The following is a 25,540-nucleotide window of genomic DNA, read 5'->3' as shown; positions in this document are numbered from 1 at the left end:
CTCTCCACATATTCTGGTAGAAAAAAAGAATCATTAAGAAAGCCTTATTCAAACGTCAACAGCTAAAAGAAGACAAAATAGACAAGGTATTCACTGCTTGTTCCAAAAAGAGAAGTCTTAATCAAGGCTTCTGGTGACCAAGAGAAGATATGACCATGAAAAAACAGAGGAACTCAACTCTTACTTTCTTTTGTCTTCACTGCCAAGTCTTCACACTCAAATGAAGATTTGGGTAACATAAGCTGGGCGTGTGCACAACAGGGGAGGATGTAGGTCAACAATGTAAGATTTGGTAAAGGAACTTCTTGGTAATTTGAATGCATTCATGTCCCCAAGCCTTGATGAAATGCACCCTAAATACTAAAGGAACTTATTGAAGAACTGTCAGAAGCTCTGTCAATCAAGGAAAACTGTGTCAGAGAACTGAAGAAGAATCAATGGGGTTCCTCTCTTCAAGAAACAAAACAGAAAAAGAAAATTCAGGTAGAGAAGATAACGAAGAGGCTAGTCGTTACGATGCAGAAGACAATGCCATGATGTTTAAGAGTCAACATGACTTTGTTAAAAAAAATCATGTGAAAAAGTTTCATCTCCTTCTTTGGCAAAGCAATTATTTTAGTAGAGAAGGGGAATGCTACACATGTCCTCTATCTTGATTACAGCAAAGATTTTGATAAGGTTCTATATGTGTGTTTTTTTTACTGACAGCCTGTTCAAGTGCTTTAAATAACAAATAAATAAAACTAATTATTCATACACTGTTGTTAAATTAAATAAGTAACACTTAAATAAGTGTGTTTTAAGACACCAGGCTAGAAAGCAGGAGACCGTGAGCTGTAGTCCCATATTAGCCATGAAAGCCAGCTGGGTGACTTTGAGCCAGTCATTCTCTTTGAGTCCAGCCCACCTCACAGGGCTGATGTTGTGGGAAAATAGGAGGAGGAAGGTGTGTTGGATGTGTTCACCACCTTGAGTTATCTGTGACAGTAATAAAGGCAGGATACAAATAAATAAATAGTAACATAAATAAGGTAAGTCCACAATTGGCTGGTCAATTGCACTGAGAGAGTCAGCCCTGATGGTTCTACATTGTTGGTCTGCAGTAATTGCACATATTTGTCTTAGGGCAGATGTTATTAAACATTTTGATTAATGAACAATAATAGGTTTGATGAGCTGCTTATCACATTTGCAGATTTCATAAAATTGAGAGTTTTGGTCAACACCAATGATGACAGAATGAGACAATCTGGACAGGTTAGGAATATCGGAATAAGAGGAATAAGATGTCCTTCACCAGGGAAGAATTACTATATTTTTCTGCTTAACAATCTTTAGGAAATATACCTCTATTTCTCAGCAGTTTATGGCGACTGGAATGATTTCTGAAGGCTATAGGGCCAATCAAAAAAAGGGCATAGGGACTTCCGGTGGCGGCGCGGCGCCGAAGATAGCCGTTTCGGGCTGTCCGCTTCGCAGCTGAGTTTTTCCACCTAAAACAGCGCCGATCAGCTGTTTAGGTGGAATTGAAGCCCCCTCCTCGGGAGAAGAGGAGGGGGTGAGGCCCCAGGTAGGGGTTGAGTTCTCCGGGGCCGCCTGAGCTGAAAGCTTGGGCGGCTGAAGGATTGAGCTCCCCCGTAGCCTGGGTTGCTCCGAGCTGCTTAGCGTCTCTGTTCCGGGATTTTTGGAGCAGAGCCAGGCGTTTGCGACCACCCCTGCCAGAAGGAAAGACTTTGGAGTAAAAAGGAGCAGGCAGAGCGGTACAGGAGGATAAGGTGAAGAGGACTTTTATTCTTACTCCCTAGTTCAATGTACTTTATAAACTTAAAGTGAAAGTGCGCAACAAGTGAAAGTGAGGAAAGATGGCGGCTAAATCTTCCTCTAAAGTTCTTCGGAGTGCGGGAACTTCCCCGATGCAACAGACATCGTTGCAAGCTTTGCTTCCTCCTGCACCTCCTGTGGCATTGACGCTTAAGGACTTACAAGATGCCTTTGCAAAGCAATCCCAGGTAATGTCAGAAATGCTGGGTGATAAGATGGCAAAGTTGGAGGAGAAATTGGAGAAATTGGAGGAGAGGATGGAAGAGAAGTTTAACGTAATGGAGGAGAGGATGGAAGAGAAGTTTAGTGCAATGAGGGTAGACATTTTGTCTACAGTGGAAAGCGTGGCTGAATGTGTGCAACGTTTGGACGAAAAAGTGGAGGATCTTAGTCAAAAGAACTCTATATTAGAAGTAAAGGTACTGGAGAATGAAAATTTAAGGGATAAAATGGACGGAGAATTGAGTCTTGTCCAGTTCCATCAGATGCAGTATGCTATTAGAATCAGGGGCTTAAAAGAGAATCCTAAAGAAGACTTAAAGCAGCTGATTTCTGAGGCTCTGGAAGCAGTATTGGGCCAGCCAGCATCTGAGATAGAGGGATGTATGGATAAAGTTTTTCGTGTAAATTCATGGATTGCAAGGCAGAGGAAGCTACCTAGAGATGTGGTGGTCTATTTTACAAAGAGAGCAACTAGAGATGAAGTTATTCAAGCTGCTTATGATACTAAAGTTGTGGTTGCTGAGCAAGAAGTTCTGGTTCTAAAAGAGATTCCTCCAAAGATTTTAAGGAGAAGGAAAGATTTTGCATTTCTTGTACAGGAACTTAAGCAACGTGATATTAAGTTCAGATGGGAGATTCCAGTCGGATTGGTGGTGATGCACGAAGGTAAAAGATATCGTCTGGTTACTGTGACTCAGGCGCGTGACTTCTACAGCAATGTTTTAAAAGCAACCCCTCTATCACTCTTGGAAGCTGCAAAGGGATCTGGAGAGGGGAAACCTCAAGAGGCTGAAGGTGGACAGACAGAGGAGAATGGTGCTGGAGGGGATCAAATTATAGCTTCATCGGCTGCTGCTGGAGAGCAGAGGTTGACGTGTGCCGCTTTAAAACGAGCAAGACAAGCACAAGAGCAAGACCAGCAGAAGTTTATGGAACTTTCAAAGCGTACTTATAGTGAAGCTGTGGGAGGAGCGCGGCCCAAAGAAAATACAGGGGCTATTGAAGATGTGCTCCAAAAGCTTCGGGGCGCCACGCATGGTGACTAAATTTCTAACTTGGAATGTTAATGGATTAAACTCACCACAGAAGAGAAAGAAAGTTTTTCAATATTTAAAACAATTTAAGATTGATGTTATATGTTTGAAAGAAACGCATATTAGGGTTATGGACCAAAAGTATTTATCGAACTCAAGGTTGGGCACGCAATTTGTTGCTTCTGCGATGAATAAGAAAAATGGAGTGGTTGTCTACGTTAAAAGTACTCTAACAGCGGAATTAATTGAAGCAGATAAGCAAGGAAGATATGTTATGATAGATTTGTTGTTAGAAGGTAAAAAAAACGCTTCTAGTTGGACTGTATGCTCCTAATCAACAACAAGCTGATTTTTTTTAGTTCACTTCATACAAAGCTTACTCAATTGGATTACAAATCATTTATTTTTATGGGGGACTGGAATGGTGTTTTGGATGCACAGATGGATAAGGCTGGTTCTTTTAAGCGTGTTCCGAGTCATGCCAGATTGCCTAAATCTTTTTTTGAAATGAAGGATGATTTGGAACTGCGAGATATCTGGCGTGACACACACTTATATGAAAAGGATTATACTTTTTTTTCTGACAGACATCAATCTTTTTCCAGGATTGATTTTATTTTGCTGACTAATGATTTTTTTTCTAGGATTAAGAAGGTAAAGATCTGTGCAAGAACTATTTCGGACCATAGTCCAGTTTGGCTAGAGATTAATAAGGACAATAGGGATAGGCGCTCGTGGCGCGTAAATGAGAATTTGTTTAGAAATCAGAGAAATGTGGAAGAATGTAAACAGCGGATGAAGGATTTTTTTTGAAATTAATATGAATAAGGATACCTCTATGGACATGGTTTGGGATGCTAGCAAGGCCTACATGAGAGGGGTGTTGATATATATGAATAATAAATACAGACGTACTTTGGAAGCCAGAAGGAAAGAATTGGAGAATGAAATTAGGGAAAAAGAAAAGGCCTTAATTTTGAACCCATTGGATGTGAAGACTAAGGAGGTTATTAAGCTATTAAGAGGACAATTTGATAAATTGATGGCTGATCAAGTGGCAACCAACTTGCGGTTTGCCAGGCATAATACTTTTTGCAATGCTAACAAGCCAGGCAGATGGCTAGCTTACAGACTAAGGAAAAAGCAAAGGGCTTCTAATATAGATAAAATTGAACATAAGGGAAAGGTTGTGTTTCAACAGGATCTTATTAAGGAAGCCTTTGTGGATTTTTATTCTAAATTATATGCTAAGGAGAAGATTAATGAAAAAGACATTGATGTATATTTGGAGAATGCTAGCATCCCGGTTCTTACGCAAGCACAAAAAGAGGAGATTAATCAATTGATAACAGAAGAAGAAATTTTTATAGCAATTAAGGAATTGAAGATGGATAAGGCGCCAGGTACGGATGGTTTGACTGCGGTTTACTACAAAAATTTACAAATGGAGTTGATAAAGCCGTTAAAGGAACTGTTTCAGACAATTCAGAGAGGGGGAAAGGTGCCTCCATCTTGGAGAACTGCTTTTATCTCTTTGATTCCGAAGGAAGATCAAGATGCTACTCAAGTAAAAAACTATAGACCGATATCACTTTTAAATACAGATTATAAGATATTTGCTAAGGTGTTGGCTAACAGATTGATGATGGTTCTGCAACAGGTGATTCATGGGGATCAAACCGGGTTTATTAGTGGTAGGCAAATGAAAAATAATGTGAGGCATATAGTTGATGTGTTAGAGTTTTTGGAAAGGAACAACCAGATTTCTGCGGCGCTAATTTTTTTAGATGCTGAAAAAGCTTTTGATCAGTTGAATTGGCAATTTTTGATGAAAGTTTTAGATAAAATGAATTTTGGGGATAAATTTTTGCAACCAATTAGGGCATTATATCAAAAACAAACTGCCCGAATAATAGTTAACAATAGTTTGACTGAAGCATGTAATATCGAGAAGGGCACAAGGCAAGGGTGTCCGTTATCGCCTTTACTATTTGTGTTAACATTGGAGATATTACTAGTTAAAATACGGAATTCGGAAAGAATTAAGGGTATACAAATTAGAGATCAGGATTATAGATTGAGGGCGTTTGCAGACGATCTGGTTGTTACAGTGACCCAGCCAGAAAACTCTGTTGTGGACCTGATGGAGATAATAATGCAATATGGGAGGGTTTCTGGATTTAAAGTTAATGCACAAAAAACTAAAATTCTGGCCAAAAATATGACAGTATCGCAAAAGGCTCTTTTAGAAGGATTAACTGGATTTGAGATTGCTAAAAGGGTCAAATATTTGGGGGTGTTTTTGTCACCCTCTAATACTAAGTTATATAAAAATAACTATGAAAAATTATGGGGAAAAATTCAAAAAGAAATGGAGAGTTGGGAAAAATTGCAATTGTCTTTGCTGGGAAGAATCGCAGCAGTGAAAATGAATGTCCTGCCTAAATTTTTATTCTTATTTCAAATGATACCGGTTCTTAAGAAAGATTCTAATTTGGAAGAATGGCAACGGGGTATCAATAAATTTGTTTGGGCAGGGAAAAGGCCACGAGTTAAATTTAAGATTATGCAGGATACTCGTGAAAGAGGTGGTCTTAAAATGCCCAATCTTAAATTATATTATGAAGCTGCTGCGTTAGCAGGAATAAGTGATTGGATTAATTTGACACAAGAGAGATTATTAAATCTTGAGGGCCATGACTTGTTATTTGGCTGGCATGCATATTTGTTGTATGATAAGAAGGTAGATAATGTGTTTAAAGTGCATATTTTAAGACAGGCATTGTTGAGAGTTTGGAAGAAGTATAGACATAAGTTAGATTACAAGATGCCGTTGTGGGCAATCCCAAAGCACGCAATAGAAAACATAAATGTTGGCTTCAAACATGATGTGACTACGTATAAGGAGATTTTAAGCTTGGAAAGAAATGTCTGGTGTTTGAAGCCGTACAACCTCTTGCGAGATGAGAAGATTGTTCAAACTTGGTTTCAATATACTCAGTTACGGGCCAGGTGGAAAGAAGATCAGAAAATTGGTTTTGCAATGACTGATGAAAATTTGATAAAGCAAATTAGAAATCAGGGTCCAGCACATATCAAACGGATATATCTTGCATTGATAGAAATTGACTCAGAAACAGAACTTGTTAAAGATTGTATGATAAAATGGGCCCAGAATATCCAAGAAGTTATTACAATGGACACGTGGGAAAAGATCTGGGTGAGGAAAGTAAAATTCACACAAGCTCAAAATCTAAGAGAGAACTTTTATAAAATGTTTTATAGATGGCATTTAGATCCTAAAAAGCTTGCAAGTATGTATCCGAATTATCAGCCAAAATGCTGGAGGTGTGGTGGCGAAGATGCAACATATTTTCACATATGGTGGACCTGCAAAAAGGTCAAGGCTTTTTGGATAAAAATTTGGTGGAATATGCAGAAGATCTTCAAGCAAAGGATAAAGTTTTGTCCGCAATTCTTTTTGTTGGGTATAATTGCAGATGCTACTGTTGTGGACACTAAGTTGAATTTAATTACAGCAGCAAGACTTTTAATAGGTCAATATTGGAAGAAGGAGGAACTGCCGACTATAGAAGAATGGACTTTAAAGGTTTCTGACCTGGCAGAAATGGCAAAGATCTCGGCTTATTTGAAAGATCATTCGCAAGAACGTTATATTATGGAGTGGAAAAAATGGATTGAATATATCCAGAACAAATATGGGACTAAAAAGTTTCATTTAGCATTTGAATAAGTCTTCCTTTCTATTTTCTTTTTTTTCTATATGAAATATTAGTATTGCTTGTAGTTATCTTATATGAGCTAGAGAGTGATAGATTTAAGAATTTATTATTGGTAGCAAATGGATGCTTATGATTGTTTTTTTTGTTTTTATACCCTGTACTTAGCTCTGGGAAGTCGGGGGGGGGGAGGGGGAAAGGGGGGGAGGGGTAGGGGGGGATTGTTAAAGATAAAATGTATTTTAAAACTTTTCAATAAAAAAAAGGGCATAGGACCACATGCAGCATTGCAGGCTAGTGCTGCAGGGAAAAATGTAAGCAATAGATCACACAGCTCAGCTCCAGGGACAAGCATATTCTGATCCCAGCGATTGTATGCTGCAAACACATACATATATGTGTCAGCACATGTCTCTGTACAGGCCAAAATATTTTTGTTGATTATAGAGGAGATGATTTTCAGTGCAATGACTGAGAACAGGCCTTGGAAGCAAGAGCCATTGTGCCTCTCACTTTAAATAAGACCTTTGAGGTGGATAAAGCTCAAACTTTTATCCCACAAAGAAGAGTTACTCTCTTTCCTCCTAATAAGGAGTTCCCTGAAATCCTGGAGGAATAAAATCAACTTGGGGATAGATGAGATAAAATTTCAAATCCAAAAAAAGTGCAGATTATTCATTTCTGGCTCTGCAAAGAACTAAACAACAAAACCTTGACATGGTGGCTGCATTTTCATAAGATAGCTAGCTATAATCTAATTTGTGGCTCAGTGAATGGGCTATCATATCTGCCCTGCGTAAATCCAGATGACCATTAAATAGTGACCCAGACATACAGAAAACTAAAATGTCCAGTGATTATTCAGATTGTTATAGTTCAGACATAGGAGTAGTATGATTTTAATCTAGCCTGGGTGACTAATTTGGTATGTCAACTGCAACTGGATTAAGTAAGTACATGATCCATGCATAAACATCTATGAAAGCAACCATTATTTATTATTCCCAAATTAATAGGTATAATTGGATAACTAGATATGGAAGAGTGAGAAGACCAAATTAAGTCTCTAGTTATCTACTCCTAATTTACTGATCAGGTTCACACAACATAACCATGATTAATATAGCCACACATCCAGACCACAGTGGTTGAGTTGACACAACATGGTAAGCCAAAACAAACAGTCCATATGTGGCTGTAAACCAGACATGTTAAACTCGCGATGTCACATGATGTCGTGCAACGTATCAGAGCCTTTTCGCCATTGCCGGCAATGGGGTGGGCGCAGCTTCCAGATGACATGTCCGGCCTGCGGGGTGGCAGTTTGACACCCCTGCTGTAAACTATTGCTTTTTTCAATTTACAATACCAAATAAACTATGGCTTGGCACAATCTTTAAACCTAGTAATTACGTCTCTGCAGTTCTACAAAAGAAAATGTCAGTCTAGGCACAATGAAGAAAACAACAGCCAAATTCTGACACTTCCATATGAAAATTCTTCTTTTGATAATCACTAGTTATCAGGCCCTGATGGCATCCACCCAAGGATTAAGGAGTTTAAATCTGAGACTGTAGACCTTCTCACTAAAATATGTAACCTGTCTCTACACTCAGCCTCTGTAATTGAGAAATGTAAGGGGGCCAACATAACTTCAATTTTTAAGAAGGAGTCACGGAAAGATCCAGAAAATTAAAGGCTTGTCAGCTGAGCATCTGTTCTGGGGAAGATAACAGAAAGTGCCATTAAAGATAAATTTACCAAACATCTGGAGACACAGGCCTTGTTCGAATATGTCCAACGTGGCTTGACTTAGGGAAGATACTGCCTAGTCTATTTAGGAGTTTTTAAGGATATTAATAAACATGTTATGTTCTTAAACACATTCCTCTCAATAAACAAAGTTTGTATGTTACCATCATTTAACATATGTCATTCACAGCAATCTTGACATGGTGTTTCTTTTTCAGTCTTCTGCCTTAACCTGTAGCATAATTTTTTACATTAAATGCTGGGACAGGCCCTTCTCCATATGTGCTTTTTCTGTAGCCATACCGAAAATAGGTCAGGATAGGTGAGGATCCAGATTGTTGGGGGCTAATACGCTGACTGTGTAACTACTTAAGAGAGTGCTGTAAAGCACTATGAAGTGGAATATAAGTCCAAGCAGCATATACGTCTACACTTGTATCCAGTGCTTTTTTTGTAAAAGAAAAAGGTGCCAGAACTCACACATGTCATACAACCCGCCTTGCCTACCCTACAAGGTTCCAACCAAAAAAGGTGCCGGAAATCCGTTCTGAGCGTTCTATGACAAAAAAAAGCCCTGCTTGAATCTATCAGAGTGGCTAATGCGTCCAAAGTTTTATCATTCAGAAAGGTCTATTCCACCTCATGCTCAATCACAATAAAGTGACACAGACAGATTTTAACAATTAACTAATGTGGGCCTTAACGAGCAAGGATGCTTTTAATTAAGCAGTAAAGGTGGCAATAGCTATATCAATTGCATGCCAGCAGTGGCATTCTGATGATCTTTTAAAATGTGTATGTACTGTATTGGACCATAAGAAAGGCCAAGTGCCAAAGAATTGAGGCCTTTGAACTATAGTGCTGGAGAAGACTCCTGCGAGTCCCTTGGACTGCAAGGCGATCAAACCAGTCAGTCCTAGAGGAGATCAACCCTGATTGCTCTTTAGAAGGCCAGATCCTGAAGTTGAACCTCAAATACTTTGGCCACCTAATGAGAAGGAAGGACTCACTGGAGAAGAGCCTAATGCTGGGAAAGATTGAGGGCAATAGAAGAAGGGGACGACAGAGAATGAGGTGGCTGGATGGAGTCACTGAAGCAGTAGGCGTGAGCTTAAATGGACTCCAGAAGATGGTAGAGGACAGGAAGGCCTGGAGGAATGGGGTCCAAGGGGTCGCGATGGGTCGGACATGACTTCGCAGCTAACAACAACAACAACAACATGTACTGTATGCATCTGTGGTTTATTGTGCCTCAACTTGTTCACCTATGTTTTCCAAAGTAGTAAATAACTGTTCTTACTGGTCTCCTCGGTGCCTCTTTATTTTCCCTCTGGATTCTCTCAGAGGGAAAAGTCTACCAAGGAAGTGCTTCAACAGAACTCTCAAGAAAAGATAACTCACCATAATCTGTTTGTAGCTGTGTCCATTAAATGCATTAATGTACCCAATGGGTGTTTCATTGGAATCGTGATTTGGAACAATTAAATAACCAGCGGTTTCAATGTGAGCAGATAATTCCTGTAGGTCTTGCTCAGGAGTCTCAGGAAGAGACACAGTGGAATAAAATCATCAATTTTAAAAGCTGAAAAGAAATGTTCCTAATGTTCCCTTTAGATCAAGGGTGTCAAACTCGCAACATCACGTGACATGTTGCGACGTATCGTGACTTTTCCATTGCCGGCAATGGGGTGGGTGCGGTTTCAGCATGATGCATCTGGCCCGCAGGCCGGCAGTCTGACATCCCTGTTTTAGATGGTCCGATTGTAGTATTTCAACATGGAGTATATAACTAACCTATCTTTTCTCCTCCTCACGCTCCCCCCAACCCGTCCATTTTTTCCTACTGTTTCAGATGGCCAGTTCCAATCAATTGAGGAAAAGAATGTATAATGAAGACTTTTACAGCCATAGCACCATCATGGATACTAAAATCAAATGGATTTGGTGTACAAGAAAGAGAAATATATATCTCCAGCAAAAATGCCATAATAAAATGAGCCTCCAAAAACATGTACAAGCCAAGCCAGATACCCTGATTATATATAAGAAAAATAAAAAAAGAAATTATGTGATGAACAGCTATGGGTCCACCATGGCCAGGGGTAGGCAACCTTGGCTCTTTTATGACTCATGGACTTCAACTCCCAGAATTCCTAAGCCAGCATGGCTCAGCATGGAAACCTCTCCCTTTCCCCTCAGCATGGCTGGCTCAGGAATTCTGGGAGTTGAAGTCCCACAAGTCATAAAAGAGCCAAGGTTGCCTACCCCTGACCTTGGCTAAGCTGCCAACTTTGGGGATATTTGGTGATGGAAGTCAGAGCTTTCAATGAAAGCTCTGACGGATTGTAAAAACTTGGATTTCCATCCTGGTGGCATTGCCGGAGAGAAAAGAGCTTGGATCACATTTGTTTTGCTTGGAAAAATGACAGGATTGGTCCCTGATATTTCTAGTCAGAAATATGGAAGCTGAGATAGAAGAGCGTGATCAAAGCACCTTATAGACAAATAAGCCAACCAGACCTTATCAAGTAGGTCTACTACAGCCTTTATGATTGAGTGTCACAGGTATTTCCTGTGATGGGGAGGAGTCCCACTCCTTTGTTCATCCACCTACATTCTTTTCCTTCCCTCAGCACTTGCCCAAACATGCCACACCATTTGGTGAGGCTGTTTTTCCAGACTGCCTGAAGGACCACCCCCCCACCCCAACACACACACACTTCAGAATCTTCTGAATATTTAGAAGATGTATTACCCGGCACATTTGTAGGCGTCTTGTTATTCCCTGGGTCTATTTATTTATTTGATTTGTATCTTGCTTTTATTCAGAAACCCAAGATAGTGGCACTCTCCTCTTCTATTTTTCTTCAGCCAAACCGAGCTCACCAGGGGTGTTCTGAGGAGAAACAGAAGGAAGGTATTCCACTTATGTTGCCTTGAACTTATAATTAAACAGTTTGCTCTAAATCAAATAAATAAGATAAGCAACATTTCTGGGGGGGGGGAGGTTGGATGACAGTGCAATACTGGTCTAAAGTCACCCAGTGAGCTTCTTTGGCTGGGGGTGGGCTAGACCCTGGCTTTTCCCATTTGATCCAAAGTCCAACCATTTTTAAAAAATGGCTTATTGAAGGGTGTATTTTTGAGTCCATAATTACTCTCACAATGAAGTTCACTGTACCAACCTTTTAACTAGGTATACACGGTCTGTTCATCCTTGAGAAATGAAAGCGATGACAGGGGCACATTCAGACTTACACCCATTTTCCATTCCGTCCTCTTCATCCCCATGCCCTTCCATTCTGCTACAACCTGGCTGGACAAGAGGATGCCTGAGGATGCTTAACCTTGGGCACGCTGCTGTGACAGCCATACTGTACCTCCACCAAGCTGCCCGAAGGCTATAACTTGACAAGTATGAGTTGAGAAGAGGATGGGAGTAGGGAGTAGGGAGCAGTGGGGAACCGCAGCAGTCTAGCTTGCCCAGGAGAACACTGAGGAACAAACACTAGCCATTCCTTAAATACTATACATTTAAGCTTACACAGAGCTGTTTCAGATTCTGGCTAGTCATTCACCATGCAGATCCAGGGTTTCTTTTACCTTGTATTCCTAACTCATCTGCAATTGGCTTTATGCACACTTAGTGTGATAAGCCATCAGTCATGGCTTATGCACCACATTACTTGGATTCATTCACATGAGAGCCAAGCCCCAAAGCAGCACATTGTGGGTTAACACAAGGGATAACAACCCCCTCTCCCTTTTATGTTCTGTGGCCATTAAGCCACTTCATTTATAATTTCCCTTCCCTGCTAAGATATGGATTGTAAAGACACGCATCTGATGAACTGAACTTTAGTCAGCTTTGAAGATTATGCTGTAAGAAGCCTGATCATCCTCAAGCAGCTTCAGTTTATCCTTTTGTTTCGTCCCGTCTTGTAGAATTTTCTTGGCTACCCCTTTTGGAAAGTGCTGGCATTTCAGAAATGAGTGTACTTTATGTCCTTACCTACTCACTGTGCAATTTATGTAGCAAAGTAGAGCACTCGTGCTTCTTGTGGGGGAAAAAATTGTGCAAAAAGCAAGCCACCACATAGTCATTGGCCTGTCATGTATCATCTAAGAAGAAGTAGTTAACTTCACTTCAGCTTTGCTTCCACAAAGAAACAGTGCTGCAACCACACAATCAAGAGTCCATTAACAAGCTTCTTACAAAGAAAAGGAAGCAGTTGGAAATGGAAAACCATGTTTGTGTGGGAGGGAGGGGAGAGAGAGGAAGAGAAGGGCAGAGAGAATTCCATCAAGTAACACTTTAAAAGCAGTTCTGTATAGGTTAAACAGACCACTTTGAGAGCTATACAACACAGGCACATGAGAACTATGGGTGAGGAAAAGGATTAGTACTTAACATTTACACTATCTTTGGTGAAGTACAAAAGCGATCCATACAGATTATGGGGTTGTGTAGTAATCTTTTAACTGTTTAAGTAGACCAGCTTTAATACTCTTATACTGACAAGACTGAAGAGATTTGCATGTCAAAGGTCATGACCAATGTGAACAAGAGAGTGGCCCAGTTTGTGTCCCACGGGGTTCCTTCTTTCAGATCAGGAAAAGTTTGGAAGCTTTGTGGAAAACTCCCAAGAGCCAGTTGCTTTCCCAAAATAAAGGTAAAGTAAAGGTTCCCCTGCACGTGCGTGGTAGTCGTTTCCGACTCCAGGGGCCGGTGCTCATCTCCGTTTCAAAGCCGAAGAGCCAGCGCTTGTCCGAGGACGTCTCCGTGGTCATGTGGCTGGCATGACTAGACGCCAAAGGCGCACGGAACGCTGTTACCTTCCCACCGTAGTGGTCCCTGTTTTTCTACTTGCATTTTTACGTGCTTTCGAACTGCTAGGTTGGCAGAAGCTGGGACGAGTAACAGGTGCTCACTCTGTTACACGGCACTCAGGATTCGACCCGCCAAACTGCCGACCTTCTGATTGACAAGCTCAGTGTCCTAACCCACTCAGCCACCACGTCCCTTTCCCAAAATAGCCAAGCCTAGATCATGGTTCGGGTTCTACAGAAGATACCTATCAGATGCCAACAGAGCTCATATAATGTTCTCTTTGCTCTGGAAGTAAAATTGCACCGAGTGCAGTTTCCCTTGCCCAATGCAACCATCCCCAACCTGACATCTTGCAGACTCCAAAGCTGGTGCTCCTGTCTGAATGACAAAGCTCATCATCCACAGCTGTGTTGGTTAACAATAATAAATGCATCCAGAGCGAGCCAAGCAAGCGGGAGGAGGCTGGGTTGATCATGCTCCTGCTATTAGTTTGGAACAGATATCAACCTCACTGTGAATAATAAGGGAGGGAAAGCAGCTGGAATCCTTATGTGCTTGGGCTGAGTTGCTCAAAGGTGGCCTGAGCTCATAATCTTTCAGCTAAGAGTAACTACTAGGAAGATCATCTCTGCTGGAAGCTAATCCTCAGAAAAGAAGACGAAATTATTTCCATTAAAAATGAAAAATGTAAATACCACATAATACCATCCATCTAATACATCGCAGGAGGAGGTGGGGGGGCGGGGAGAGAAGAGAATCTCTTTAGCCCAGAATTGTTAAAATGTGCAAATTAGTCAACTGTTTCTCTCGGCCTATTTCCCAAATTAAAGAGAGGGGGGAAAAAGCTAGACAAAAGAAATTGGTAAAGAGAGTGCTTTTTGAAAGTACAGTAAGTAAAAAAAGCTAGAGTAACTCAGCAAAGAAAATAAAAGAACCATCTTACAGGAACAGATTCCACTGGGTGTAATGAGACTCCTTCCCAAATTCATCAAGGGACAGGGAACTCTTTTTTTTCTGGAGTTTATTTGCTTGGGGAGAGTTTATCAAGAGATGTATGTGAACACTGCACACACCTAGAACACAACGAGATCAAGTTATCCACACTCTTTTTTTCCTCTGAACTAAGACCCTAAAGGTTTTTCCTCCAATGTTTACATTGCTGTATCCCTCTCAATTAGAAAGAGATGTGTTTCTCAACTTTGGCAGCTTGAAGATGTCTGGACTTCCACTTCCCACTGGCTGGGCAATTCTGGGAGTGGGAGTCCACATGTCTTCAAGCTGCCAAGACTGAGAAACATTGAATTACAGTTATGTATCTCAAACCAAAGGCTGAGCACAGCCCATTGCTGTTGATAGAGCTACAACTTAAAATAGATGTCACAAAACTGTGGGTGAACTTTGTCCTCTCCAGGGCTTTCTTAATGACCCCAGCTTTCTTCTGCTACTTCATTTCTGTAAATAAATGAGATTAATTCAGTTGTTTTAAAAAATGGAAGCTGATTGGCCATGAGGTATCAACTCACTTTCTAAAGTCAAACTCGCAATGTCACATGATGTGTCATGACATATCCCAACTTTTTTTCCATTGCCGGCAATTGGGTGGGCACGGTTTCGGCATGACGCATCCAGCCCGCGGGCTGGCAGTTTGACACCCCTGTTCTAAAAAGTCTACAGGTTTTAAGGGAGAGGGATGTAATTGATAAGCCCTTTTTTTTCCTACCTTGCTTTTCTGCATTAGTCCTCAATGGTGGCCCTTGATTCCAAAATGATAATACACCCATCCTTTTTATCAGAGATGAGCACCTTTCTTCATTGGGATGGCATACCTTTTAGCCAACTATAATTTCAGCTGCCCAAGAGTTGTAAGAGGCACAACACTGATGCATCAGTCAAGAGAGTGGTCTCAATTGGGGGCCCTTTTTTCCATGCTGTTTGGTTGGTTGGTTTCAGCTAAAAGAGGCAATATAAGCCTATTTTCTTCCTGGTTTACTAAAAACTCTGTACCATCTAATCTTGTTAAGGGAACTCTGGATACCAAAAGTCACATACAAATGGTCTAGCCCAGGGGTAGGCAACCTTGGCTCTTTTATGACTCGTGGACTTCAACTCCCAGAATTCCTGAGCCAGCCAAGCTGAGGGAAAAGGGAGACATTTCCAAGCTGAGCCATGCTGGCTCAGGAATTCTGGGAGTTGAAGTCCACGAGTCATAAAAAAACCAAGTTTGCCTACCCCTGGGCTAGCCCAAGAGAGCTGGAGTGGCAATATGAGTTAAGATTGGTGAACCTCTGTAAGGTTACCATATATCTGAACAGGCAAAAGAAGACATAAACAATTAGAAAAGAATGGAGGAGGCGGAATGAGAACACATTAACTGTTTGTCTTTCTTAGCACCATGAGAAAAATTACAGCAAAAACTTGCAAAAACTGTACTTAGGCCTATTTATACTTGACATTATTTTTTCTAGCATCTGGTTGTTCAGCAGTAATATTTTTCTAACAAATCTTGATTTTAAAGAACATATGCTAGTGGTAATATAGAATTAATGACATGTTTTCCAAGTTTCACCATAGAAACGTATGACAGATCACGTGAGCCACAGTTTACTCTGATTTTACTTTTGAAGGGGCTGGATTGAAGCTGGTTGCTGGAATCAGGAAAGAAATAATGTAAATCTAGGGGGTTGAGTCAGTTGATGATAGATGAGTTGGGGGGGAAGAAGCAGCCGATTATCAAGGTCACAAATACATGAACTCTGAATAACCACTTTTATTCCAAATTAGGGGGGGGAAAGACACTCAAAAAGTTGGACAATATTTGATTTGAGGCTCTATCTGTTGGATGAAGGGCATGCTGTAAAGACAAAAGGAGGTCATGTTATCATTTTATAGAATGTCTGGTAAGCCAGGCAGAATGTTCTGGTAACCCAAAAAGTATCCACAGTATTTGATTTTTCATATTTTTCAATGATTAGCCCTATTATTTATGAATAATTCATGTTTATATAACACGAAATATTTAAGCTATCTTTAACATTTAGAACAGGGATCCCCAACATCGGTCTGTGGACCAGCTCCGGTCCGTGGCATGCCAGAAATTGGGCCGCGCAAACAAATGAAGCCCCATCCGTGGGATGCGGGCAACATGCGAATCCGTGCCCCCTCCAGTCCATGGAAAAACCTTTCTCAATGGAACCCATCCCTGTAGCCAAAAGACTGGGGGCCACTGATTTAGAATATTTAAGGCATTGCACTAAGTTTTCAGCAAAATCTTAAATTAATAATATGAAGGTAGATTAATATTATTCCTCGCTTCTTGAAATTGGGAGCTGAAAGAACACTCTTAGACTAGGTACAACTAACAACTAAGCAGCTGATGTTAGAAGATAAGTTTAATCCAGTCCTTTCTAGATCTCAGCTTAATTTCTTTAGCAGCCATACTGAGTTTCTTCCCATTGGGAAGACCTCTAGCCCAAGGACTCTGAAGAGGCTTCGTTGTCTTTGAAAGTGCTTCAAAGAGGTTGGATGGTCTTCAGCATTTTTTTCCAATTATTCACAAATAGCTTACATTAGGTTCAACCCCATGAACTTACAGGAAAAACTTTCCAAAATAAGAATAACCAGCAAATTGCAAAAAAGTAGTGCTGCATACAGTACTTGGGCTGAGAGAACGCCAATGAAGAAACAGAATTTTTATAAAGGCAAAATCCAATACAGGTAGTTCTCAATGTACGACCACAATTAAGCCCCAAATTTTTTGTTGTTAAGTGAGACATTTGTTAAGTGAGTTTTGCCCCATTTTATGACCTTTCTTGCCAAAGTTGTTAAGTGAATCACTGCGGTTGATAAGTTAGTAACCTGGTTGTTAATTGAATCTGCCTTGCCCATTAACTTTGCTTGTCAGAAAGTCACAAAAGGGGATCACATGACCTTGGGACACAGCAACAGTTATCAATATAAACCAGTTGCCAAGCATCTGAATTTTGTTCACATGATCATGGAGATCCTGCAAAGGTCGTTAACTGTGACAAATGGTTATAAGAGTCCACATTTACAGTGCGACTGCAACTTTGAATGGTCAATAAAGAACTGTTGCAAGTTGTGGACTACTTATACTCTAAAAAAACATGTTTAAGATTTAACCCACTCTAAAAGAAGTGTGATTGTTTTCCTCTTGGCATTGTTCTTTGCAAAGCCCTGTGCTTTCTTTTCTGAGCACAAAGAGTAATCACTACACTACCGTACATGGTAATTGGGAGGAAAAGGCAGTTTGACAGCCACACAAAAAAATCAAAAGCTAGATCCTCATTTACAGCATATTATACGTGTTCAGACTTCATTATCTATCTGTGTTTCCTGGGAAAGAATTTGCAAGGCAGGAAAACATGGAAGGGCTTGGCAGAAGGATCAGCCTACTAGATAAGAATGCTATGTGAACTTTCATAGGCCATGTGCCTAAGTTCCAGGCTCCAGGGATGTGGCCAAGGTTCTCCCTACTGGACAACAAAGCCTCCATGAACTTACATATGTTTAAATGTTACGACAGCCTTCCCTGATCTGCTAGAATTAAAACTAGGAATGTAGCCCATTAGGATTGCGTGTCCTGAATATGGCCTTGGGAGTGCCGGGAATTATGGTCAAGTCTCAACACATCTGGAAGACCTCAGAGAGGGAGAGCCCCCTCATTAGTCCTATTAAAATGTGGTTCCTACAGATTAAAAGACCTTCAAGAAGAGTTTTCAAAATGAACAAGAGGTGAACTTAGGGAAAAGAGGGATTACGGTAATAAAAATTGAACATCTTGCTTATAGAAAAATTGGACCAGTAGGGCCACACTTAAAAACATACATCCATAAAAACCTTCTAACATTCAAGGAATGATGAAGAATAACTTCTTTATTTGGTTTGTCAGATTTTTAAAGCTGCCCAACTCCACTGCAGTTCTAGGCAATCTGCAGTATTAAACATAAACAAAGTCGCACAAAACACGTGTTTTCAGAGACGTAAACAAATTCCTCTTTATCACTACATTTTTCATTCCAATGATGAACAAAACCCAATTTTCAATACACTGTTAACAGACATCCCTCTCTAATTGTAACGTAGTCAAATCAATTTCATTTCAGTGGATTCATATTATGTCACAAGAGAGCAATACATACTTACAGTTCCACCGCTTTTTCAATTAACTACCACATTAATCTTTTGTGGCACAAAGCAAACAGATAAGAAATTTTATAATAACTCCATATCTCTGTTGCTGATTACTTAAAAGATGGAAAAATTTATAATTAAATTGTAATTGTTTTTTACCCATAGTTATATCAGAAAATTTTATGGAAACAACATTACTTGATTTTCTACCTAGATCCTCACAGTGTATTTCCTGGCTAATGTCAAAAAGTTAAGTAGGGTGGACTAGGTTAGTATTGAATAGGAAACCTTAGAAAACATGCAGCATTATTATAGCCTGGATTGTGAAGTTCAAAAAAAAAAAACACCTGGAAGAAGCCATTGCTAAACTACTTCTATATTATTGCCAAGAAAATAACCTGGATGTATTCAAAGAGTCACCAGGAATTGACCTGAAGACTTTATGATGTAGAAGACTGCAGAACAATAAACTATATCCCGATGTGAAATACAAGGTAATAAATAACTTAAGTCACCAAAGTAAATAACCTTCAGAGGGTAAACACACAGACATGCATAGACTCAGAAACACATACACACACACACACACACACACACACACACAGAGAGAGAGAGAGAGAGAGAGAGAGAGAGAGAGAGAGAGAACGAGAGAGAACGAGAGAGAACGAGAACTGTACTGTACTGTTGTCAGTGTAATACACATCATTGTACAGTACTTTAAACCAGCCCACTGTTTTGTGGACAATCATCTATACTTTGCTGAGACCTGAACTTCCATGGAACATAAATTGGATGAGCGAAGTATGCTTTGCAACTTAACATACTGTATTCTCTTCGCTTAGATTTCAGCCATTCTGAACCCATGGTCTTCAAGCTTTTCCTTCAGCAATCCAAAGGCAACTTTAATGCTGATTCTGCATTATGTCAGGCCATACACTTTTTAAATTCTGAATTTTTAGATAAAAGGTAATCTTTGCTTGGATTAAACTCACTGAAATCAATAGGAGTAAACAATTTGCTTTAAATAGCGCTAAGCTATATATCCAGCCTTAATTTTGACGATAAATTGCTTGAGCAAGCTTTTTTTTAAAAAATACAAGGTTGCAATTTCTACAAACATTGCAGAAAAGCAAAAATAATGATACAAAATATTCCATAATATTTTGTCTCTTGGATACCTGGGTTTCCAAGTCTTTAATTATGGTCAAGGATCTGACCCAACATTCTTAAACTGATTGATTGGAGTCTCTCTGATAGGAGAAAACTTGGTTTAATGAAATTGGCTCTCCCAAAATTTTCTTTCTCACAATAAAGTTGCTGAATCTTTTTTGCACATTTACTTAAGAATATCATTCAAGAATATCATTCAGGCTTACTTCACTAGCATGCCTTTCATTGCACTGTTGGTATACCCTAAAGCAATATAAATACCTTTGAAATAAAGCATTTTTGTTTTTAATGCAGTTCAGCAATGTCTCTGGAGGGTCTGCTAAATTAACTTCCTGCTGGGAAATCTGACTGGGCCAGATGTTATATTTTGATCTTCCATAATAATTTACATGAGGACTTTGTTTTATAGCCTGCCCGCCTGATTACAATTGGAAGGCTTTGTATAAATTGTATGTTTGCAGTTGTTGAGAAAGATAATTAAGAGGTCAGGTAAGTTTTTGATTTGTTGGTTAGTTTATTGACATCAAAAATTCAGGATATTATATAACTGAACAAAACAGTCTTCACTAGCAGCCTGTTTTCACAAAACTCAGATTCTTATATAAAAATGACACTGCTTTCTACCTGAATCTTTCTAATAACATCTTATTAGAGGCTAAAGATTATTTCTGCAAAATACTAGCAAAGGTTCAAAAACTCAAAATGTGTACAAGTAGTTGATCTATGTCTAGTTAGTACATTAGATTGAATGTATGCATTTTCTGTGGAGTTCTCTCTGTATAATATTTTTGTCCTCTGTTCTTCTCTTTCCAAAATAAACTTTTTATTCCCAGAAATTTGGCTGGGAATTTCTTTGAATAGGGTGGCATTGCTGCAATCTTACAAAATCCTGGCTAATTCTGTTTCTGGGGTTTTGGAATGAAAACAAAAGTATCTTTCTTTTAAAACTTCTCCCTATATCTGGCCTAAAGGGGACTGATCTTCGGAGCCTAGAAATTTCCCAAGCTCGGTATACTGCAGTCTAATCAGGAAAGGATTCATCTGGAATCTGCAGGTAAAGAACACTGCACATCGCATTTATGACAAAAGTGAAAACAAAGCAGCTGGGTTTAAGGTGAGTGACACAGCTGATAAAATGCTGCAGGCTAGCTTAATACATCCAATCTTGTAATGGAGCAAAAAATATTTGCATAGGGCGGACAAAGAACTCACAGACCATTAAAACGCAATGCCTATCTTCAGCATCTAGCTGTTAATAACCGAGTTTAGCAGAGGTACAGAAATAGGGGTGAAAGAAAAGCTGTGTGGATTAATAAAATGTAGGGAACAAGGGGCCGAAAATGGGCTAACTTCTCCATGTTTTGTGTGAGTATCCTTCCAAAAGGGCAAGTGGGGAAGGGGAGGAGTTTTCCCCGAAGCAATTGAGTTTGGATGCAGGGTGTCTGCGAGATGCAGGCAAGAAATATTATACAATCATAGTTCTTTAAATAAGCAGAGCAACCTGGTTCACATACATTTATCAAGGTTCACAGCACTGAGCCACAAAACAGGTGGTGTGATGGCATAAACTGAATCACAGTCTGGTTGCTGAAAGGCAGTGATGGCGAACCTTTTAGAGACCAAGTGCCCAAACTGCAACCTAAAACCCACTTATTTATCACTGGGTGCCAGGTGGGCATGGCCCACTGGGTGGGCATGGCTGTATTGGTCACGGCACATTGGGTGGGTGTGGCCAAGGTGGGCATGGTCACCTCAATGTTGCTCATGGGGAGGGACGCCTGTGGGGGGTGGGCAGGGATGGAGGAGATCCAGGGGGGCTCTGGCAGGTGGGGCGGTAGGCAGGAGGCTCATCCTGCAGAGTGAGGCAAAGCAGGGCGGGGGTGCCATTGCCATAGGGCAAGGCAAGGTCCAGGGAGGCTGCTGCCTGACACCATCGGCCCCTGCACACAGAGGCCAGCGAGCGCATGGGGATCGATGGTGTCTGTCAGCAGCCATAGCCTGCTTGCCCCTCAACCGGCACACTCTGGGGCTCTGCACCCAGCAGTTCAAAGAAGCCACCTCTGAGCTGGATGGCCAGCCGACAGCTGAGGAGGTGATGCAGTGGGTCATGCCCGGGAAAAGGAGAGCATGCGAGGCCAGGAGGGACAGGATGGTGGGGGGAGGGAAACCAGCTGTGCTGGGATGCATCTGGCCATGTGGGACCTCGGCGAGTTAGCAGACGGCTGGTTGAACAGGGACGGTTGCCATCTCCGGGGCATGGCATGCGTGCCCACAGAAAGGGCTCTGAGTGCCGCCTCTGGCATGCATGCCATAGGTTTGCCACCACTGCTCTAAGAATACACTGGACAGGCTGGCAATGTGCTCTTCCCATATTTCTAAAGGCTTGTTTACCAGATATAGTGGATTGAGACGTCCCTTCCAAGGTATTGCCAATATACAAAGACAACTAATGGTTAGTTAGGCTGACAAACGGTATTCAACGAGTCGTCCTTAATGGTACTACATCTACATGGAAGGAAGGAAGCAGTGGGGTACCACAAGGTTATGTCTTAGGCCCAGTAGTCATCAATACCTTCATAAATGACTTAGATGAGGGAATAGATGACACTAAACTTGCAGGAATAGCCAACACCCCAGAAAACAAGCTGAGGATCCAAAAAGATCTTGACAGACTTGAACAATGGGCCCTATTCAACAACATGAAATTTAATGTGGAGAAAAGCAAGGTTTTACACTTAGGCAGGAAAAAAACAAAAGTACAAGTACAAATTAGATGAAATCTGCCTCAAAAACAGTAACTGTGAGAGGGGTCTTGGAGTCCTAGTGGATGATCACTTAAATATGAGCCAGCAGTGTGTGGCAGCAGCCTAAAAAGCTAATACAATCTTGGTTGTACAAAGGCATAGAATAGAATGTATAGACTAGAGGCATAGAATCAAAACCACGTGAAGTATTAGTACCGCTTTATAAAGCCTTAGTAAGGCCGCACCTGGAATACTGCATCCAGTTTTGGTCACCGCATTACAGAAAATACGTTGAGACTTTGGAAAAAGTGCAAAGAAGAACAACTAAGGTGATTAAAGGCCTGGAGACTAAAACATATGAAGAATAGTTGCAGGATTTGGGTTCGGCTAGTCTAGAAAAAAGAAGGACTAGGGGTGACATGATAACAGTATTCCAGTATTTGAGAGGTTGCCACAAAGAAGAGGGGGTCAACTTATTTACCAAAGCACTTGTAGGCAGGACAAGAAACAATGAATGGAAACTAATCAAGGAGAGAAGCAACCTGGAACTAAGGAGAAACTTCCTAACAGTGAGGACTATTAACCAGTGCAACAGCTTGCCTCCAGAAGTTGTAGGCACTTCATCACTGGAGGTTTTTTTAGAAGAGACTGGACAGTCACTTGTCTGAAATGGTATAGGGCAGGGGTCAGCAGCCCGTGGCTCTGGAGCCGCATGAGGCTCTCTATGCTGCGCCTCTCTGTCCTCTGCCGTCATGTGCAGCCCCACAAACAAAAGACTAAAAAAAAGTTCAATCAATCAATTCCAACTTCTCTCGGGGGAAAAAAGATCTTGCAAAGTTGGAACTGATTTTTTTTTAGTCCCACAAATGTCTTTTGTTTGTGGGACTACATACAGCATCGGAGGAAGTGACAGAGGACCGCATCGGAGCTGGAAAGAAGGTGCCACGTGGGTCTGATCGGGGGTGGGAAGGGGGGGTGTTTCTGCCAAGCATCTTGTACGGAGCCGGGGAAACAGCCCAGGTGGGGGAGCTGCCAATGCCGCTGCCATGAGGCTTGGCAGATCCCCCCTCCGAACGGCCATGTTCCCCCCTCCCCAGCCAGCCAGCCAGCCACCATTGCCCGACCTACTCATTGCCTGGCTGGCCAGTTGGCACAAAGCCTCACCGCTCTTCTCCTCCTCCTTGACCTCCCCACTCAAGCAGCCATCAGTGGCTTGGGAGCTTCGGATGGAGCCAAGTTGAACAAAACAGAGGCGCAGCAGTGAGATTGCTCTCAAACAATGAGCCGGTGCGCTGCTCGCTCGTGTACACCCACCTTATTGAGAGCAATCCCGCTGCTGTGCCTCCACTTTCTTCAACTCAGATGGAGCCAAGGAGCCACTGACGGCCTCTTGAGTGGGGAGGACAAGCTTTGCTGCTGCTGCTGGGCTATGCCTGGGCTGCACCCTGCCACTGCCTCCCAAACTCCACCTTCGCCACTGGGGGAAGCAGCGGCGGGGCGCTCTGTGAAGGGGGAAGCAGCAGTGGCGGTGAAGCGCTCCATTGGGTGGTGGTTGGAAGCAGTGGTGGCAGGGCGCTCCGTTCGGGGGGGAAGCAGAAGGGTTTTGTGGCTCCCGGTGTTTTCTTTTCGGTAGGAAACAGGTCCAAATGGCTCTTTGAGTGTTTAAGGTTCCCGACCCTTGGTATAGAGCAGGGGTAGGCAACCTCGGCTCTTTTATGACTCATGGACTTCAACTCCCAGAATTCCTGAGTCAGCTATGCTGACTCAGGAATTCTGGGAGTTGGAGTCCATGAGTCATAAAAGAGCCGAGGTTGCCTACCCCTGGTATAGAGTCTCCTTCTTGAGCAGGGGATTGGACTAGAAGACCTCCAAGGTCTCTTCCAGCTCCATTCTCATTGACTGAGAGTTGTCTTTGTGTATGTTGTGATTCAGGGTCAGCCTGTGGGTTCGGCAGTTGGGTCAGACGACTCAGAGGAGGAGGAGGAGGGGGGTGTTGAAGAGCTTGCTGAGGGGGTTGGACAGCTTGATGAGAGCCCTCAGCCAGGCCCCTCTCACATGGTCACGACGCAGACCAAGCTGTGTGAGCCTGACAGCGTGGATGAAGATGACCCACAGCTGGCCCTGTTCAAGGACGCCCGACGCAGGAGGCAGTCAATCAGGAGTAAACAGAGGAAGGCAATGGGGCTCCTCGGAAGGAGGCAGAGAGAAGCCACGCCCTGAACTGTATTTAAGGGGGAATGCGTGGGAGGGCTGGTTTGCTGAAGGCAACCGCTTGAAAAGCTCCTGTTTCTTGGTTCGTGTCTTGTTCTATTTGTTTTTGTAGCAATAAATTTGGCAGGCGTAATTCCAGCCTCTTGCCTTCTTGTAAAAGGGGTTGTCCCTGCCTTTTCTGCAGGGCCGGTAGCAGGCTGGTACAGAACAGTGTATTGAGAATAGATAATCTGAAATAAAGAGGTCACTCATCTGCAGACCATCTTCAAACTCTTTCACCCATCAGAAAAGAGACCGGGAGACCACTGCTCCAGCTTCCTCCTTTCTGCTGGATCCAAACAAATAAATGAAAGCTCAGTATCTCCCCGGTGGATCATCACCATCAGGAGCATGGATTTTTAAAGATCCACAAACAGCTGCAGGACTGGGATAAAACTAACCTCCTTAGGGATGGGTCAGTGCAACATGTTAGTCCTTCCTCATGATCCACTTAAATGTGTCATGCAAAGAAGGCCAACACAGACTCTCCCAGAACAGAGGCCTGGGCCTGAACGAGATCTGACTATAGTGCCCAGCTTAATAGATGACATGCAGACTTGATCCTAAGAGAAATCTTGTCAACCTTGGCTTCTGAAATTAGTGAGGAATATAAAACCTCTTAAATAGCCAGCTGGTCTAAATACCGGTCAGCTGTTTTGCAGATTAGGTGAAGAGAATCGGAATATGTACAATGTACATTAACCTCTGAGTAATATTACCTGATTTGGGGGAGAGCTGCTTGGTGAATGTTCACACCAGGATTAGAATCCTCTAGTAAGTTGCCCTTGATCTGAGACCAGGTCTGGAAAAATGAACATTGGATTT

At 41.7% G+C, this 25,540-nt stretch overlaps 1 long non-coding RNA gene across 1 annotated transcript; it reads right to left on the bottom strand.

Annotated features, from left to right (window-relative positions):
- Window positions 1–25,526, bottom strand: LOC308661887. Its single transcript, XR_014025040.1, has 3 exons — window positions 25,435–25,526; window positions 11,325–11,465; window positions 1–13 (listed from the first exon to the last, which is right to left on the bottom strand). It is a non-coding gene; the product is annotated as an uncharacterized lncRNA (long non-coding RNA).
- Between the last annotated feature and the right edge of the window lie 14 nt (window positions 25,527–25,540).

The sequence above is a fragment of the Vipera berus genome, assembly GCF_964194415.1.
Source record: "Vipera berus genome assembly, chromosome: 2".
Lineage (NCBI taxonomy): Eukaryota > Metazoa > Chordata > Lepidosauria > Squamata > Viperidae > Vipera > Vipera berus.
This window is presented reverse-complemented; position numbering and strand designations above follow the sequence as displayed.